Genomic DNA, 19,471 nt, shown 5'->3' on the forward strand with positions numbered 1-19,471 from the left:
TGGGAATAAAAAACAGTACCATCTCATATGGTGTTTTGAGGATTGAATGAGACAGGACTATCTTAGGATAGTACCTGCCATATCAAAAGCACCCAGTAAATGTTAGCTCTTACTGTTAGCTGTTTGTAGCTATTGTCATCCTTCCTGTTTTACAGATAAGGGCATTTAGACTCTGAGAGATTAAGTAATGTGTCCAAGGTCCTTTAGTTAGTAAGTAGACCTGGCCTTTCAACCCAGGCTGCCCTACTGTGAACCCCTATTTTTGAATTCTTTACTATAAATGCCTCTCTGCAATGAATAGGACTTTTGGTTTGTAAAACCCTATTACCAGATTAGGTGAGTTATTGAGAAACTCATCAACTAATATTTATGAAACATCTAGGTTCGTGGCCAGGGCTCATTGTCAACATCTGTGCAAGTTATAGAAAATACAGGATGTTGTTCCTTCCCTTAAAGAACTCGCAGGGTGCCATGTGAAATCTCACTAGCCGCATGGGCTAATGCAAATAATGCATGAGGATTCAAGCAAGACAGTGGGGCGGCAGCTGTCCCAAGATGGAGCGTGAGTAATTGCCATGTGACAGGTGTAGGCAGGGAGTGCTGTGATTTCAGAGGAATCAGCATCTTGTTTCAGAACCTAAAGTCCTTTTGGCAAATAAAAATAATTTTAGAAATGAGGTGGTTGAGGGAGGGAGGATTAGGACGTACCTCCCCTGACCCGGAAGCTCTGATGTGCAGTGGAGTTGTTAATCACTGGATTTGGGTTACGGGGTCTCTCCCCGCTTTCTCTTGCACGTGCTTGTGCTCTCTCTGTCTCTTCCTCTCTCTGTGTGTCTCACACGCACACCCCCTACTCTCTCTTTCTGGCACCGTTAGTAACGGGGTAGCGTTTTAATCAGAGGCGCCAGCTCCAGCCTTCAAGGCAGCTCTGCTGTTTGTAGTTTCTGCCTGAGTTCTTCTGAGAATCCAGCCCTCTCAGATCGTTTGGTGCTGTCTTCTTAAGGAGCTGTCTTGTTTGTGTGCCCTCACAGGGTTTGTTTTTCCTATCAGGCTCTGTTTTAGATGCTCCTGGACCTTGTGCACAGGTATAGCTAGAAATCGGGATTTCACCCTTTTGCAACACCAAACATTCCTGCTTCCTCTTTCTCCAGACCTCAGGCCTAAATCTGACTTTGAGGCTCACAATCAAAAGCACAGACTCAGGTCAGTGGGCTCTGAGGCCGTCCCGAGTCTGCACTGCCCTCAGGGCCATGTCTCTAGAACAGTCCCTCAGCCTCTCCCCTTTGCGAGAGCAGAGCCTTCCCTGCATGTGCCAGGCCCTCACCAGGCCGATCTTTCCTTGTGGCTCTGTGGCACACGGTGTTCTGTTATTTGTACCAACCATGGTGCAACTGATGAAAGCCTAGGCTTTTATCAGTTTTTTGGCAGTTATTACTTTAATAAATATTCCTGCAGGGGCATGTATGTGTACATGTGTGTATTTGTGTGTGTATGTATACCTCTTTGTAGACCTTTGTTCTTATTTTTGTAGGAGAAATTCCTAGAAGCAGACTGTTGCATCAGAAAGTATATTGCCACATTTTTCGCCAGAAAGTTCACACCAACTTAGATTCCAAATGTGTCTGAGAGTGCCTCTTGGATATTATTAATTTTGTTTGTTTTTGTTTTTAATACCTGTAACGATACCGAAAAAAAGTAGGCAGATGAAAGTGAAGATAATCCAAAATTTCACTATTTAGGCATAATGACTGTTACAATGTCTGAAAAAAAGAAGACCTCCTCTATTCTGTGTATACCCACATGCATTTTTCAAAAATGGGATCATACATAATATTCTGTGATTTTTTTTCTCGCACTAATGTGGAAGGTAAATTTTTCATGACAATATTTTTTATTTAACAAGCTTGTTTTCTAGCACTTTTTGTGTTACAGATACTGTTCTCAGTGTTTTACAACAATAGATCTTTTAATTCTCGTAGTAACTTTAAGAGGTGTGCACTATTCCCATTTTGTGAAGTGGAAACTGAGGCAACAGATAGGCTCAGCAGCTTGCTTAGATCACCCCACCCGTAAGAGCTGGAGATGGTGGTGAACCAGGCAGGCTGACTCCAGGCTGTGTGCCTTTGACTGCTTTGCTATGTGCCCTGATCCAAAACAATCAGTAAATGTCAGTTGTTGTTTTTAAAGGCTGGACAGCATTTCATCATATACGTGGGCCGTAAATTTTACTTCATCAGTCTCCAGCTGATGGACATTTAGAATTGTTTTAAATTTTTTTCCTTGATTGAAAAACACTACTCTCATGAATAGTCCTGAGCATGCATTTTTATTTTATTAATTTTTTTTTTGTACTTGTGCCATTATCTTAAGCAAATGACTAGTAATGTAATTGCTGCATTAATAGGGCACATTTTACATTTTGGCACATTTACATATTGTCAAACCACTCTGCAGAAAGCACGTATCAGTTATTTTTCCATCATGGACTATGTCCTCGTATCACCTTCATCCTCTTTATCCTTGGTTGTGTCAGTCTCTGTCCTTGCCAATCCTTAATGTGAATGATTTTAACTGTTTTAATTTGCACCTCTTTGATGACTAGTGGACTATCTCTGTACATAGTTATTAGCTATTTGTGTTTTGTGTGTGCTTGAGGGTATCCCTTGTTTCATGCTCTTACATTTTTGGATTATCTTATGCTGAAATATTTCCTGCAGTTTGCCATTTGTCTTTTAATTTCCTTTGTATTATAGCATTGGTTTTTTTTTTTTTGCTTTTGCATTTTGCTGGAGTTTTAAATTTCTATATTGTGCCTACTGTCAAATGTTTCTCTTAAATTTCTTGCTTTTTAAAAAAAAATTATAGCTTAGAAAACTTACCCTACACCCCCAAATTATAAAATATATATATTCCCCTGTCATTTGTATGGTTTTATTTTACCTATATCTTGATCCATCTGGAAATTATATTTTAGTATAAGTTGTGAAGTAAGACAGTTATTTAATTGATCTTTGAATAACATAGGAGTTAGGGGCACTGACACCCCTCCCCTCCATGTAGTTGAAAGTCCACATATAACTTTTGACTCCCCCGAACCAAACTACTAAAAGCCTACTGTTGACAGGAAGCCTTACCGATAACATAAACAGTCTATTAACACATATTTTATATGTTATATGTATTATATATTGTATTCTTATAATAAACTAAGCTAGGGAAAATAAAATATTAGGAAAATGATAAAGAAAAGAAAATATATTTACTAGTCATTAAGTGGAAGTGGATCATGATAAAGGTCTTTATCCTCATCTTCTCATTGAGTAGGTTGAGGAAGAGGAGGGATTGGTCTTGCTGTCTTGGGGTGGCAGAGGCAGAAGGAAATCTGTCTGTAAGTGGACTCGCACAGTTTAAACCCATATTGTTCAAGGATCAGATGTTTATATTTGATCAGTAAATACAAGCCAAGGAATTATCATAATAAATGCAATTTATTAGGTAAAATATTTCAAATCATTAAGTCTATGGAGAAAATAAGGGCCTGGCAGTTCAAAGTCTAATAACACCTTTAAAAGATAAAGTTTTGTATTTCAAAGTAATTACGGATTCACAGGAAATTGCAAAGATAGTACAGAAGGGTCCCATATGCCCCTCACGCAGTTTCCCCGGGTGGTTACACCTCATACAACTAAAGCCAGTATCAAAATGGGGACATTGGCTGATGCATGTGGCTTGATGCCAGCTTGCCGCTGTCGCGTGTAAACTGCGTGCAGCCAGCACCACTGTCAGGAGACTCCATCACTGTAGAGCTGTAAGGCTGCCTTGTGCTACCTACCTCCCACCTGGCAACCCCCATCTGCCGTCTGGCTCTGTAATGTTGTCATTTCAAGAATGCTGTATAAATTGCATCACATAGTATGTGACCTTTTGAGATTGGCTTAAAGAGCCCCCTTCTTAAATCCAAGTTCTAATTTTATGATTGAGGAATTTGAGGTGCGGAAATGATGATTATCCAGAGTCACATGGCTCATTTGGGGTAGGCTGGGGTAGGAGCCGTGTCCCCCCCCACTCCTACCCTGTTGCTGGTCTGCAGGACCACATTTATGTCTCAAAAATAGTCTCATTTCTACCTCATGTGTGGAGATTTTATTCATTTCAATATACCTCTGTTAGATTTTTCTCTAACCTTATTATCAGAAATGAAAGTTCCACCCTGTGTATTTCCCGATGTTTATTTTCCACTCCGTGATAATTAGGCAGTCTCTTCAGCAATGACAGACAGGCACGTTCCCTCTAATAAGATTATCAGCTTCCTGCAGTAATAGGCTGTGTAGAAAATGGCCTCGCATTCCATTGATTTGAATGACCTAAATGGACTTTAACAAATACCAAATGGAAAGGTAGAAGCTCTGGGTGTTTATCCCTTTCTGGCCACTGTTGAAGCCTCTGAAATATCAGAAATGACCTTATGCCCAGCTGCCTTGTGGCTGACATCCATGTGATTGCACCACATTCCCTAGTTTGCCAAGCACAATATTATAATTTGGAAAATGTTCGCATAATTGTTTTAATACATGCTCTGTCAAGAGCAGTCTAGTGACATTTCAAACAATTGACCTTGGCTCCGTAGCTTGTTAAAACAATTAGAAGAAAACAAAATAAGCTTTTCCTGTATCTTCAACCATGGCAAGTTAAAATAACACTTTTGATATGTATTCAACATTTATTTATTTTATTCTGCATTTGAATGGTGAAAGAAACCAGGAAAGATTTTTTTTTCTTGCCGCTATGTGGAACAGCTGGTGTTTTGAAAAACGTTTTACAGCCTACAGAAATCAATATGTCAAGTTTATAAAAGTGACTTCTGAACCTTTCTAAGCTTGTTATTTCTGGGGTCATTTTATGCAAGGAGAGTAGTGAAGATTTCCTCTTATTCTTGTGAAATCCTCCCAATAGAAGACAAGGCATTTATTTTATGGTCTTACCTAAGAGGCATCTATAATCTTCATGAAGATTATTTGCAATAGTGTTTTGAGTCTCTGTCTTCTAATCTATTTGCGTTAGCAAAGCAGCTGACTTGATAAATAGCTGTTACAATTGAAAATGGTTTTGAGTGAGTCGTGTTTGAAAATTTGCAGGTGAAAATGTCAGTCTCTGAATACCACACTTTTTTCTGTGGAAAGATGTATAATGGTAACGTCTGTTTCTTTCTGCTGCTCATAAAACCTTGTTTTTGTCTCTGCACTAATGAGGAGAGTAGGGGCCTGGAGGTGTCCAGCTGTGCCTGGTTGTGGGTGTGCCTGTGAGCGTGGGCATCTGGTGTGGCACAGTTCACGTTCCCTTTCTGTGACCCACTCTCCCACTGCTCCTGCCCCACTTCCTTTGTGAGCTGGTCCCCTTCTGCCTGTCACGTAACTGTCTCTGCCACTGCCACTGAGGGCAGACCAGGTGATGTCTTGACAGCAAAGCTCCCCAGAGGGCAGCGGCTTAGCATCACCGTGCTTGCTTTCTTGTGGGACTGCATGTCCACCGCAGGTCCTCAGGGGGATCTGCTCACCCAGGCACCTGGCTGGAGCAGGCCGCTACCGTCTTGAAAGTGGCAGGAGGGGTAGAGAGCCCTGGGTGATTTCACCGTGGCCCACACAGCTCATTTGTCATTTCTTCCCCACACAGCTCATTGGCCAGGAGGGATCACGTGGCCCCACCTGACTTCAGCGGGCCAACAAGTGCAGTCCTGCTGTGGGGGAGAACTGGAAATGCTTGGTGGCTGTCACTAGGGACTGCCATATGGTTCCCATCCATTTCCATGATTCTGCCACCAGCCGTGTTCTGGCGTCCTCCAAGGATCTTCCTTGCCCAGGTTTCAGTTTTGGTGTCCTCCCCAAGGCAGTTTAAGCTGTGCCGCATGTTCAATACTGAACTCATCTAGCTCCTTACAGGTGTTCCTCCTCGATTCCATCTCGGTGACTGGCCTCACTATCCATGTCTCCGCTAGAAATGTCCTTGTCACCTGTCACATCCCATCGCTTACCGTAGTCAATTGACTTTTCCTGCTGAATATTTCTCCAGTTCTTCTTCACATCCCTGCTGCTGTCTTTGTGGGCTAGGCACCATCACATCTTCTGTGCACTCTTGTGATAGCTGTGGTCGGCCCAGGCACTCCAATCCATGCTCTGCGTACACCAGTGGTTTGCAAATATTTAGAGGGATATATACCCAATATCCATTTATTTACTAATAAGTTACATTTTAAAAATTTAATAAGCATCTATAGAGTTCCTACTATGGACCTGCCACTTTTCTGAGGCTCTTACAAATATTAATTCATTTCCTTTTCATAAAATCCCTATGAGGTAGTTACTGTTTTTATTCCCAATTCATGGATTAGGAAACCAAGGTAAGTAGGCATTCTGTCCATTCCCATTTCATGGATTAGGAAACCAAGGTAAGCGTTCTGTCCAGCGTCACACAGTTTTGAGTGCTGGACCTGGGATGTGGACTCAGGTGTTTTGGCTCAAATACATAGACTGCTCTGTTAATATGTTACAGGCGTTATAAAACATACATAAAATACCAGTTCCAAAAGAATGAAGTAGAGAGTAGAAAGAGTAAAAGGAGTAGTAAAAGAGTAGAAAGAGTAGAAAGGTAAAGAGGAATTTTCCTATTTTCTTCCCAAATTTCGGTGGGTGTGTACCTTCCACTTTGGAGCCCATTGATCTCCCTGGTGGACTGATCCCATCCCTGTCCTGAAGGTGGCCTTGGCAATGCCCGCTTCCCCTTCTGCATCCTGACTTCCTCCCACTTGCCCATCTGTGAGTCTATGGGAACTTGCGAAGGTCCTAGTATGTTGTGCTCTCAAGATCTCTCATACAGGTTCTTTTTGCTTGGAATGCCCCTCTGTCCTTTCCCTTCCGAACAACTTCAGTCATGTGTAGTTTTTTCCTGAAGCACGTGCAGCTCCCAAACCAGCAGGGGCCCCTATCACATCATCAGCCCCTTCTCTATGGAATGCCGAAAGCCTCTCCTGTGCCAGAGATTTCTGCTCATCTTCAAACCACAGATCCATCCCTCCTTTCCAGCCTCCCGGCAGACCCGAGCTCCTCTCCTGTGCCATGAACGTGCTTCAGTGTGTTGGAGGTGCTTGCTGGTTTGTGTGTGTGTCTCCCCATGGGCTGACAGCTCGTAAGGGAGGACCTCACGCTTTCACCAGGGCCTGGTTCCCTGTAGATGGAATAGAATCATGCACATCTCTCTTTTTTTTTTCACTGAAGTCCAGGGCCAAACTCCAGTCCTTGGTGGATTTGCCATAAACAGGCCAAGTAATTTGTTTGTGAGGGTGTGTCATCTTATGGCTCTGTCTCCAGTGTTTAGAACAGTGCCAGGCACACAGCAGGTGTTCAGTAAATATCATCTGAGTGAATACACTGATCCTCATGGAGTGGGAACTCGGATTGTTCTATGTCTAATGGATGAGAAACTCAAAGTTAATGTGTTTTATAACTTCCATTTATATCTCTATGTGGAGTGGGTCCAGTGACTTGGATGGGGCCTCAGTTATATTGTGCCGACTGTCTGTGTGCCAGCCAAACCTCTCCAGCACATTTCTTGACTCTGCAGTTGCTTTAGTTCTTTTCTTCTTCTCCCTGCTTTTCACATTTTGGCTTCAGCCATCAGTTTTTTCACGTGTATTTAAGGGTTATGTATGCAAGTTACCTCTCATTTGCTGGTGCTACTTGGTCATCTGAACTAGAAACCTCGGAGTCACCCTTAATTCCTCCTTTTGTCTCACCTACAAACCTAACAGTCCCCTCGTCCTGCTGACTTTTCCTCCAGGCGGTCCTGGAGCCCTCCTTCCCCTCTCTCACACTCTTCCCACTGCCCCAGGTCTGCTTTCATCATCTCTCACATGGACTGTCTCGCAGTGGCCTTCAGCCTGGCCGCTCTGCTTCCAGACCTGCTCCCTGTTGGCGCATCCTCACAGAGCGGAGTAACACACAGAAGGGGCCATGTCACCTCCAGCTGATGGTCCTCCGTGGCCACCCGTCCCCTGCCACTGCTGGGCGTGGGCAGTTCTCTCCCTGTCCTGAGACTGACTACTTCATCTCAGGCCTCACTGTTTCCACATGCCCTTTGCCCCTGCTTGTCCCATGGATTCTTTTGTGCAGGCAGTGCTTTCTTCCTGGAAAGCCCCCTTCAACCCCCTAAGCCAGCTAACGAATTCTTTCTTCTTTCCACCCAGCTCAGGACCTGCAACTTAAGCAGCCCTGGTAAATGTCTGCAGGGTGAAAATACCTGTGTGTGACCTTTATTACTCCAGTAGCTTCTGATACTTTATAAATAAGGTTCAGATAAATGATAGCAAGAAACATGATCAGAGTTGTTTAGAGAGGGAAGAAAGTATGGGTCCTGGAGTCCTGGGAACTCCAGCAGGCCCTGGAGATGGGCTACTACGAGCAAACTGTGGGTATAACTCGAGCCGCTAAGTTTTACAGCTTGTGTTTACATACTTCCAAACTTCCCGGAGGCCGTGCACTCCAGAACTTCCCAGAGATTTATGGAGTTCCAGACTCTTGGGTCAGCCAGGTGGTAAAGCTTCCTCCCTCAGCAAGGTCCACAGTGACGCTGCTGCTGCTTCTGTGTGCCCGCCCACACCAGCTGCTCTGCTCCTACCACCGTGTGGTTTCTTCCTTAGGTGAAGAAACAGAAGCTTTGTAGGCAAAGGAAGCTCCTGAGCCCAGCTAGCAAGCAGCTGTTGGAGCGTGGATTCCAGTCTAGATCCTTTGGACTTCCCAGCTCAAGCTCTTGCCATGGACCTAGCAGTCTATTGGGATGCTGGTCTTGATTTGCTGATCCTCTGATTCTTGTCCCTGCCTTGCCCCAGAGTCATGTGAATTAAAACCTCCGATCCTGCTGGTAATTAAGTCTTCCAATGAGACATGTGAGATAATCAGATACAGAGGCTGGCACTGTGCTCCCACCTCTGTCTACTGCTGGCTAACTATGACTCTTAGTGACCAAATGACACACTGACAGAATCCCGTCCAAGCAGGACTTCATGCCAGGACTTCTGTAAGGTAGACTCTCTTCTTCAGCATCTTGGAGGCCAGCCTGGGGCTGTTGGCTTTCAGAGACTATGTGGTAGAGGGCTTTCCTTCCAGTGCTGAAGTTCGGTGGGCTTCCTGCCGCTTCCCAGAGTGGAGGGCCCAGGGCTTGCCTGGGTGCAGTGCAGCCTGTGACGCAGTGGGGCTTTACTCTAATCAGTGGTCCTTCCTGAGGACAAATGGCTGCTGTGCATGATAACCCCATTTTGAAAGCGTTCTCTCTCTCTCACTGTGACAATCCCTGGGACCTGAGAAGTACTGGAAAGGTAGCCCATGGCCTGTGGCCCAGCAGCCTTTGAAGCAAGATGTACTGCTAGGCCTGGCACACCAAGATCTCGAGCAGTTGGCTGAAGTTGAGGGCCCTATGAGATCCTTGAAAATACTCTTCTCCTCTTTTTTTCTACTGCTCCCTGAGCTTGTGCTATTGTTGGGCTCCAAACAGACTTTGAGGATCAAAGTTGAGTATGACAAGACTCTTCCCTTGAGCAGCTGAGTGACTGGGGAGGAGGACAAGGATGTCAATAAATAACAAAATATGATGGATGGGTGAACCGCATGTAGAGGGATCACGGCAGGACCACATGTCTGCTGGAGCACCTCCTGGAAGGCTTCCTGGAGGGAGGAGTCCATGAATTCCATCTCTAAGGATTACTTGACAATGGGGGAGGAGGTGGAATAGGCATTTTTCTCATGATAGTTTGTGCAAAAGTCTGCAGGTGTGGAGATGCGGGCACATTTGAGGAGGTTTGGGTAGTTCACTGCAGTTAGAATTTAGGGCAGCTGGGGGTGACATGCAAGACAAAGACTTGTGCCCTTCATAGGTTTATTTCCACAGCCACCTCTCTTTGTGGGAACACCATGCTGGAAGCAGTGCTCCCTGTCCTTCCCCACAGCAAGAGAGACAGGAAGATGTGAGAAGGCCTGAGGGAAGAGGGAAGGGAAGAGCGATGCGTATTCAGCAGGTTAGACAGAATTAGTGTGGGTCTAATAAGTGCCTTAAATTGCTGTATTAGCAGGGTGGAATGAATTGGTGGCAGAGTCCCAGAATATAATCCCTTATCAGTCTGCTGTTCTGACAACTGCTCTGGGCTTTTTATTAATGTGGCTGGTAACACTTTACTCTCTGGGGTGTTCCGAGATTTAATTAGTCCTTGGGCAATTTAGAATAGGTACTTTAGAATATTAGTGCAGTGTTAATTATATATAAATGCATATGAACTAATTTCTACAAATGTGTGATTGCATTTACACTTAACTCTTCACCTGCCTGTCACCAATTCAACATACTTTGTGTGAATAACATGTTACATGTAGATAGTTCTGCTCCGTGGGGAATTTAAGGGTAAAAAATGAGGACACAGATTCCCCCCACTGAGAGTACAGGGTTGGAAAATAAAGAAGGAGCCCTCGTAAAGGAACACTTCTAGAAGAGGAGGAGATGGTGAGCAAAGAGTAGGAAGATTTTGCTGCAAAAGGAACTCACTTCAGAGACTGTGTATCAGATGGGCTTTGTTTTTCTTAGTAAGGTGAGAGAAGCTCATCAGAGTTAAGGGAATGTGTGCGCACAGGCGTGCACGTTGAGGCTAAGAAGAACGGGAACTTTCCGAACCCTGCTGTGGGTCGTTCACGAGTGCATCAGGAGCATTGAGTGACCTGTTGGTGAGTCAGGCACGTAGAGGTGTGCTGACTGTGAACGGAGGTCCATGTAGTACAGCTGCTCAGAGCGTAGCCGGCTGGGCAGAAACGACTCCGACACTCTGGGGGAAGTGGGAGGAGAGGCTGGCAGAGGCTCCGCAGGGTCTTGAGGGAGCTCTGGCAAGGGGCTTCTGCAGCGGCCTGGAGAGCAGGTGGTGGCCTGTGCTCTGTGGGTGCACTGGGGCAGGGGGTTGAAGGCCATGTAGGTCTCATGTTCTGAAGAGTGAGGGTGAGGGTCAGGGCAGGGGGGCTTTCGCACTGCAAGAGGGAACAGTATGTGCCAAGGCACAGAGGAGCTGGCAGGCCACACAGGAAGCTGGTGCAGTGGTCAAGGGAGGGGTCTTTGGTATCTGAATTTAGCGGTGGGCGTTGAAGAAAGGGGATGTATTCTAGAGATGCTGAGGACCTGTGATTCACAGGACCTGGGCAGAGGTTGAAGAGGGAGGGAGCGGGGAGGCTGCCCAGGTTTGGGGGCCTGGCTGCATGGTGGCACCCCTGCCAATCTTGAGAGCCCAGGGGAGATGCAGGTTTGAGGGGAACAGGATGAGTTAGTTGTGGCCACATGTTGAGTTTGTGGACTACAGGATGTTCCCCCCTGAGCCCGCCTGGGATCCTCAGCGGGGGAGGGGCACGAGTGGACGGGTCTTCATGGAGACTGGGTGGAAGCAGAGGGAGGAAACACAGGATGGTGTCCAGAGGCATGGAGTGCGAGAGGGGTCGCCTTGGAGGAGGTGGGGGGCGGGATGGGTGATGGAAACAATGCAGGCAGCGTCAGGGAGATGAAGCCGGAATGAAGGAGCTGTTGGTTTGGGATGTGCCGCCTCCTTGTTGACTCAGAAGGAGTAGTATCAGCAGGGAGGGGGTCGGCAGGGGGTGCTTGAATGGGAGGGGGGAAGGTGGGTTGGGGACGGAAAGAGGAGTCATCAGAGGTGACCAAAAGGATTGCCTAGTGCAGTCGGCAGGAAGCAGATGGCACACTTGTGGGTGACTCAAGAGGTTAACAAAGAGATGGTTGTAAAGGCGCGAGCAGGTTTAGACAGTGTCATCACAGTGCGGTACTAGGGGACGCTGGGGACAGTGAGTAAAGTAGGCTGTGGCCAGCCTAGGTAAAGAGGCAAGAGAGGAGGACAATCACCATGTTGCTGAGAGAGAGTGCTCTGGCCCCTGGTAGAGAATGAAGTCAGCCTGTGATGACCTGGCAGAGAGCGAGTCTGGAGAACAAGCTCCCACCCCACGTTCCTCCTCCGTTTTCCTTCTGCTGATGCCTCCATTGGCCAAACCCAGCTGGAAGCCAGAGGGCAGCGGGGCCCATCGTGTGCTCATACAGGCCAGCCTCAGGGAGCTGGATGGAGACGGGCGGAGGGTAGACCTGAAGAGGCAAGTGGGACCTCTCCAGACCTCACCTAGGGACACTGGGTGTTTGCTCATCCTCCACCCCTGAAAGGGCCACATGCCAGTCTTGCTCCTTAAGTAACAGCCACCTCCAAGTTTCACAGCCAGCACCTCACTGCTGCGAGGGTGCCAGGCCCTGTCACAGGAGGAAGGGTTTCAGCACCGCAGGGCATGCGCAGCCACTCTGGAACATCTGCTTCACTGTTTCAGGTTTGCGTTCCATGTTGTGCAGTGTCATCGCTTTTTTTAAATGCTGTCGTTTCACAAGGAAATGAAATATAAAGAATTATGTTAATGTGCTAGGGTTGAAGAGCAATGTTGCACGGATGTCAAGAAATTAAAAGTTATAGTTCTCGGAACGTCTGCGTCTCAGGAAAACACACAAAGCTAGGTGGTAGGGTGAGGCAGGTGAGTACCCCTCCCCCGCTGAGGACCCCAGGTGGGCTCAGCTTTTTTAGGGTCAACTGCAGCTTTTTTATTAATACAAACCAAATGAAACCATCAGAAAGTAGTAATTCCAACCTCAGGCTTGAGTTGGACTTGCTTGTATATTTTCAGGCATGAAGTCAACAGACTGATGTGTAGCACATGTGTCCTGAGGGCCTACTGTGTGTGCTCCACCATGTGTGCGAGGGGTTCTGCATCTGTTCCCTCATGTGAATCTTATAGTGACTCATTCCGCAGATGCAGATCCTAAGTTTAGAGAGTTCCGAATTCATCAGATGCCCTTGACTCCAAATCCTGTGCTTTCTACCATGCCTTCTCAAAACAGTGGCTTTCAGTTAAAACAGTATTTGACATAGTACATTGTACATCTTGATTCGGTAGCTTTAACACTGTTTCTAGGGCCCTTCAAAGGGGCTCAGTGGCTGAAGCTGGAGGGATACCCAGGACAGGTGTATCGAGAGGGGGAGGCTGGCAGGAAGCCCTCCCACTATAATCAGAGAAGTCATGTCCTTTTATAGATTATTTATAGTGAAATTGCCTAAAGAATTCACTGGAAAAAGGTCCCACTACTAAAAAAACTTAGGAAACCACTGTCCAGTGCACTGAGAATCACAGTTGGATTTAGGCAATGATGCAACAGGATGTGAAATGTGATGGGCAAGGGGACTTCAGCTAGGGGCCTTGTCTTCTGGAAGAGCACGTTCATAAGCGCCTTGAAGGAACAACATGAAATGTAAAAAGGTTGGTTAAAAAGCTGTGCTGTGTGTGTAATAGAGTCACAGGTGCTGCTGTTTGTGAAAGTGCTTTGCAAACTGTCATGTACCTCTCTGAAGATAAGATATCATTACAGTACTGTAGTTTATCTCCGTTTTGTGATATTGATTAAAGGAAAAATACCAGACAGGCGTAGACCACTGTTAGATATTTCAGCTTGAAACCCACCGTTGCTGATGGGATCAATACTGGCCTCCCTTCCTGTGACCGGGCTCACGCAGGGCAGGGCCTTAAAGAAAGCATTGGGGTGTGACGTCATCTAGTCTGTTCTTCTGCCTTTTAAGCATCTCAGACAGATTTCAGGTATTGATCTCACTGAAATTGCATCCTGTTTTCTCTTGGATAAAGAATCCTTTCTAAAGCTCAGTGAAGATATTTTTAGACATTTAATACACTTTGAAAACAAAATACTACCTTAGAATTGTGTAATTAGCACTTGTCCATGAAGCAGGTTGTTTGGAAGGTGGTTCGTCTTGGAAACGGCCTCTAGGGGACTTGGAGTTTGACCTGGGTCCCCCCACACCTGCCCTGGTGCCCTTCAGTGTCTTTATTCTCCACATTTGGGTGTGATTATTAAAAGACATCCGCTTGCCAACTGTATTCTGCCAGGCACTCTGCCTAGGCCCAGGGGTTCAACCGGGCATTCTTTGAAACAAGCATAAATAAACTCCAAAATTTCCTGTTGGTATTAACCGGGGAGCCTGGATTTCACCTGGGAGTCTGACTCTGCCCCATATCCTGCCATCTTGGAAGAGCAACTTTTAGTGGCTGTGTTTATTGCCAGAGGGTTCAGTCTGTCTCAGTGCAGGGGCAATAGGCATTTATTGGTTTAAGAGAACTCTAGCTTGCTTTACTTCCCAAGAACTGCCTCTTCATAGTGAGGGGCTTTGCTGTAGAGCTGGAAGAGCTGGGCACACTGTCAACAGGCCGTGATGGGATTTTAAGTGCCTGGCCCTGGGTGCTGGGCCGGGTCGGCAGTCTGTTGTGCCAGGGAGCCAGCTGTGCAGTTGACTGTTCGGTGTGTCTTCATGGGCTGAAGTGAGGCCATTTATCTGCATAAAGTGATTTTGAGCAAATGGCCTCTTGCTGTTTGTGGACGCTCGGCTGAGAGTGCGCAGAGCAAATGCCAGCCTTTATTTCATCCACCTCAGCCTTCAGCACAGGTGGACCTGTCGCCCCCCCCCCCAACCTTCACCAGAGAGAGGTGGACTGGGAGGAAAGGGGCTGCTTAGAGGCAGTGTTCAGGGGCCGGTCCACTAGCCTGGCCCATCTGTTCTCTCCACCCCTGTAAGACAACATTAGGCTTTGCTGTTTGACCACCAGCTCATCCCGTCATGGCGCCAGCTGTTCACTTGGTTCCTCTCTGTGCACTTTGTCTAAACTTTTCTTATGCAGACAGCATCAGAGGCAGGAGAGGGGAGCGGGGAGTGCTTGCTTTGCACTGGACTTAGACGTGATGCTGGGTCTGCCACCGATGGATGGGGCAGAGTGTCTGGGCCACGTCACCTCTTCCCCTCACTGAGCCTTGGTCTCCTGGTCTTTATAAAGGGCTCAGGAGCAGTCCTGCTTCCTTAGGGCAGTGAGGACTGAAGGAGCTGATGGTGTGTGCAGCATGCTGAGTGGCTGGGACAGTGATTAGTGTTTGCGTGTGTGCCACCCAGGTGAGCCTCTGAGCTGCCCAAGGGCAGGCAGCAGGCCTGGCTCTTCTCTGGGTCTGCGGTGCCTGGCACAGGGCCAGACACATAAGAGGCCTTCCCTTGCTATTTGTTTGATGACTGGATGACTTTCCATTTTGTGAGGTTTGAGGCCCTTCCTCTCTTTCCCCACTTTACTGAATATCTATGAAGTGCTGGGCGCAGTGGAAATCTTCCGATGAAATCAGCTAAATCCTGCTTGGTCTTATTGAGTTTACATCCTATCAGGGGAGACAGATAAGAGACAAACAAATATATAAATAAGCCACTCACAGTAACTTCCTCAGCAGTAGAGAATGTTTGTGTGAGAGATGTTTGTTAGAATTTAGAGCACTGGACTACACTACAGATGGTCCCCAACTATGGTGGTTCAGCTTACAATTTTTCAACTTTACTATGGTGCAAAAGTAATGTGTATTCAATAGAACATTGAATTTTAGATTTTGATCTTTTATTTTTATCATAAAATTTATATTTTTATTATTATAAAACAGGCTTTGTGTTAGATGATTTTGCTTAACTATAGGCAGGGCATAAGATGTTCTGAACGTGTTTAAGGTAGGTGATGATGTTCAATATAGTAGGTATATTAAATGCATTTTTTTCCCCTGAGACAAGGTCTCTGTCACCCTGGCTAGAATGCAATGGTGTCATCATAGCTCACTGTAGCTTCAGACTCCCAGGCTCAAGCGATCCTCCTGCCACAGCCTCCTGAGTAGCTGGGACTCCAGGCATGCACCACCATGCTCAGCCAATTTTTCTGTTTTTTGTAGACATGGGGTCTGGCTGTTGCTTAGGCTTGTCTCGAACTCCTGACCTCAAGTGATCCTCCCACCTTGGCTTCCCAAAGTGCTAGGATTTATAGGCATGAGCCACTGCAGCGGCCTTAAATGCATTTTTGACTTGATAATATTTTCAACTTTATGTGGGTTTATCCGGACATAACCTCATCATTAAGTTGAGGAGCAGATTGTTGTATTTAACAACTCAAACTTTCTCTGCTTCCTGAAGACTTATGATGCCTTGTCTAGGCTCAGGTAAAATAATTACCTTCTAACATACTATGGAATTTACTTATTTATTATGTTTTTAAATCTATTTTTGTCTTTCCCGACTAGCATGTGAACTCCCAAGGGCAGGGATCTCTCTTTGTTTTGTGCACTAAAATATTGCAAATGCTAGACCAGTGCTGGTCACTGTATAAGTATCTGTTGAATGAACTGTGGCTAGAAAAGAACAAGTAAATTCTGTAATGCTTACATAATTTCCAAGTAAATATTTATTTATTTTGTGCAGAAATGACATTTTGTTTGAAACACTCAGGAAAATTTGGAAATAGAGAATGAAAATGAGAATAGAAAGTGAGCTCACAAAGAGAATGTTATATTAAGTAGTAGAGAATAATTGTTGAACTTGATACTGGAAACAGAAAGTCTGTTTTTAGAGGAGACATACTTGGTATGGATACCAAATTAAAGAGAGGGTAACTAGCAAGCAGGAATAGAAACAGAAGAGGCAGGCTTGAAATCAGACCCAAGGCTGACCTGGCCCTTCCTAGACACGACCAGGTACTGTTCTGCAAATAAGAGTGCACAGAGCCTGTTTAATCTGTCTCGGGTTCCAGCAGTGTCAGGAAAGGAGGGTGGGGCTTTAGGTCTGGAGGGGGTGTCCCCACAGTGCCCAAAGAACCGACATATCCTGGGATAGTGTGCGTGGGGAGTGTGGGTGAGAGCCAGGACATGGCTGGGGAGATTCTTTATGAGTTCTTGGGGCTCGCTCCTCTCCCAACTCCTAAAAGACCAGTGGTGCTGACAGTGGAACCCTTACTGATTAAATCACAGTCACCTATAGAGACTGGAAACCAGGGGTGTGACTCCTTGTTTCATTGAAAACACCAGAATAAGAGATTGGAGAGGCAGGAGACATAGAGGAAGAAGACAGTCTGGAGTAGGAAGCATGCAGAGACTCCGACTCCCCTAATATTGTACCCTTGTTCTGTTGCCACCTTTGCACAAGGTAACAAGTGGCTGGTCCGGTCACCCAGGAGTGTGGGTGTCTGCAAAATGTCCTCCTCTGTCTGTGTTTTCTATCAAGCTTGTGGCCATGGATCTGCTCATGGTAGCCATGGTTGAGGTGGTCTGCAATTTAGTTAATCAAGCCCATGGCTGATGGAAGCTCAGAGGGCTCTCATGCATGTCCAGTGCGAGTTGGGCAGGATTGCTTGTTTCTAAGCAGGTCACTATGCTGACTGATTTGTAGAAGTGGGGTCCCTTGTCCTGGAGTGGTTTACAGGTAGTATAGACAGCTTTTCTTTGAGACAGTTAGGTAATAACTGCCTGATGACTGGGAGTTGTACAAAATGACTCCCCAACATCCACCTGCCCCTAAATCCCTAGGGTCACTGAATCTGGATTAGAACCCAGACCTTTTGTTGTTATTGTTAGCCTGTTACTATATCACTGCCAAAGAAATTTCTAATCTTAATGGTTAATAATGCTAGCTGGTACATTATGTTATATATTTATTCAATTTGTATGGCAGAAATGGTAAAAATCTTAAAATTGAAGCTAAGTCTCAATATATTTTGAATTGAAAGAATTGAAAGGTTTTGTTCATTGGGAGAACGTGTGGGTGGGGCTTTCTCACATTTGTCTCCGGAGAGCGCTGTGGCTCCTGCTGCAGACAGAATCCACACTGCAAGGGTTTCACGGGAGCATGAGATGCTCTGGTGGTCACGCTAGAACCACCAGACGCTCAGGAGCAGAGGTGGGAGGCTCCGCCCCAAGATTATCTCTGACTGCTAGCCTAATTTCATCTGATCCTTATGATTTCTAAAATTGGTCCCCATCAGGGCTGACTGCTAAAACAGGAGGGTGAGAGTGGCTGTGAAGATGTGTGGCTGGAGCCTTTAGGGGTGGTGTTCCAGAAATGTTCCGTAAGGTGGAGAAGACGAACATTGATGGGATGTTTAATATGCACCAGGGACTTTCTCAGAAATTGTGTTCTTTCATTCTGATAACAATCCTTTGAGGTCCATTTCATGATTTTTATTTTTTATGAGCAGTTTTAAGGAGACTAATCAATTGTCCAAAGTCCCATTTTAAGTGGTCGAGTGGCGTCCAACCCTGGCTTCTTGGTCTCTGAAACACAGCATGTCACCGCCTCTCTGCTGTGGTTCCATTAACCGGCCCTTCGGCCGCACACACCAGCCCATTTGCAGCGTGCTCACAGCACGACTGCATCCAGCAACCATACACGAGAGGGAGAACCAAACCCATCATAGAGCGATTGAATTTTCAAAAGAAAAGGAAGCTAGAGGGAAGGTAGGCGTTAGCTGGGGGAAAAAGCAGAAAAGTTTAAAAAGTCAATAACTCAGAGGAAGCAGCAGACTATTAAAAACACCTTATTCAAAGGCCATGATACGTGCGAAGATGAGAAATGCCAAGCACTCAGAAAAGCTCCCATCAGCACGACTTCTGGGCCGAGTCCAGGAGGCATTTCAGTGGAGAAAAGGCAACTTTGAAAAGTACAATAATGGGTCAAGTGAGGATGCAGGACAACCAGGTCAAGTGGGAACAAGGACTTTGATGTCCAAATGGGAGTAAGCAGAAAATTACCAATAAGACATTAATAAAATGTCTTTCTCTTTTACCCTCCATCCTCCCTGTTTTCCACAAAGAACGATTGAGCACCTACTGTGTGCTAGACTCAATGATGGGAATGAAAAATACGTAGCTGTGTTTGAGGCTGTGAGGAGCACAGCACATGAGGGAGTGTGGTGGACAACATGATATTCCTTTGCGTGAAACAATTGTGTTTGTAGGCCACAGTCTCTGGGTGGCATCTGGGTCTACGTGCCAGCCCTTCTCCAGGCTCATGTCTCACCCCCATCTCCTGAGTGTTACCCGGAGTTAACTAGCTCCTTCCTAAGTGCACCGGCTACTTGCCTCTGAGCCGATAGGATGCTCTTCCTCTATGGGGGCCGTGTTCTCTCCACAGTGCTCCAGGCCTCAAGGGATTGGTTAAGATCATCTCCAAGAATCATGGTCAAGGCTGTTTAGTGCAGTGCCTGGCACGTGACGCCTGAATCAGTGGGAAAACTTAGTGCTGAAGCTTCTGAAGCTCTTGAGAATAGGATGAAGCTTGCATGGACTGGAGGTCCCTATCGCATGAAGCCACAGAGAATTGATGAGGGACATGGGGGCTTGGAGATGTGCATTTGGGGCAGTCTTGAGGAGGGGGAGTGTCTTAGCTTGGGATTCCATGGAAGCAGCCTTGGCTGCAGACAGTTTGTCTGGGTGGGGGTCCCAGGAAGCATGAGTTGGGGTGGGGAGAGAGAGACAGGGCAGGAGGAAAGCCAAGGTTTGTTAT

At 46.1% G+C, this 19,471-nt stretch overlaps 1 protein-coding gene across 2 annotated transcripts in view; it reads left to right on the top strand.

Annotated features, from left to right (window-relative positions):
- Positions 1 to 19,471, top strand: part of ZFAT (zinc finger and AT-hook domain containing) — a 187,649-nt gene that overhangs the window by 43,049 nt on the left and 125,129 nt on the right. The gene's annotated exons all lie outside the window — the stretch shown is intronic.

Source organism: Eulemur rufifrons, chromosome 3, assembly GCF_041146395.1.
Source record: "Eulemur rufifrons isolate Redbay chromosome 3, OSU_ERuf_1, whole genome shotgun sequence".
NCBI lineage: Eukaryota > Metazoa > Chordata > Mammalia > Primates > Lemuridae > Eulemur > Eulemur rufifrons.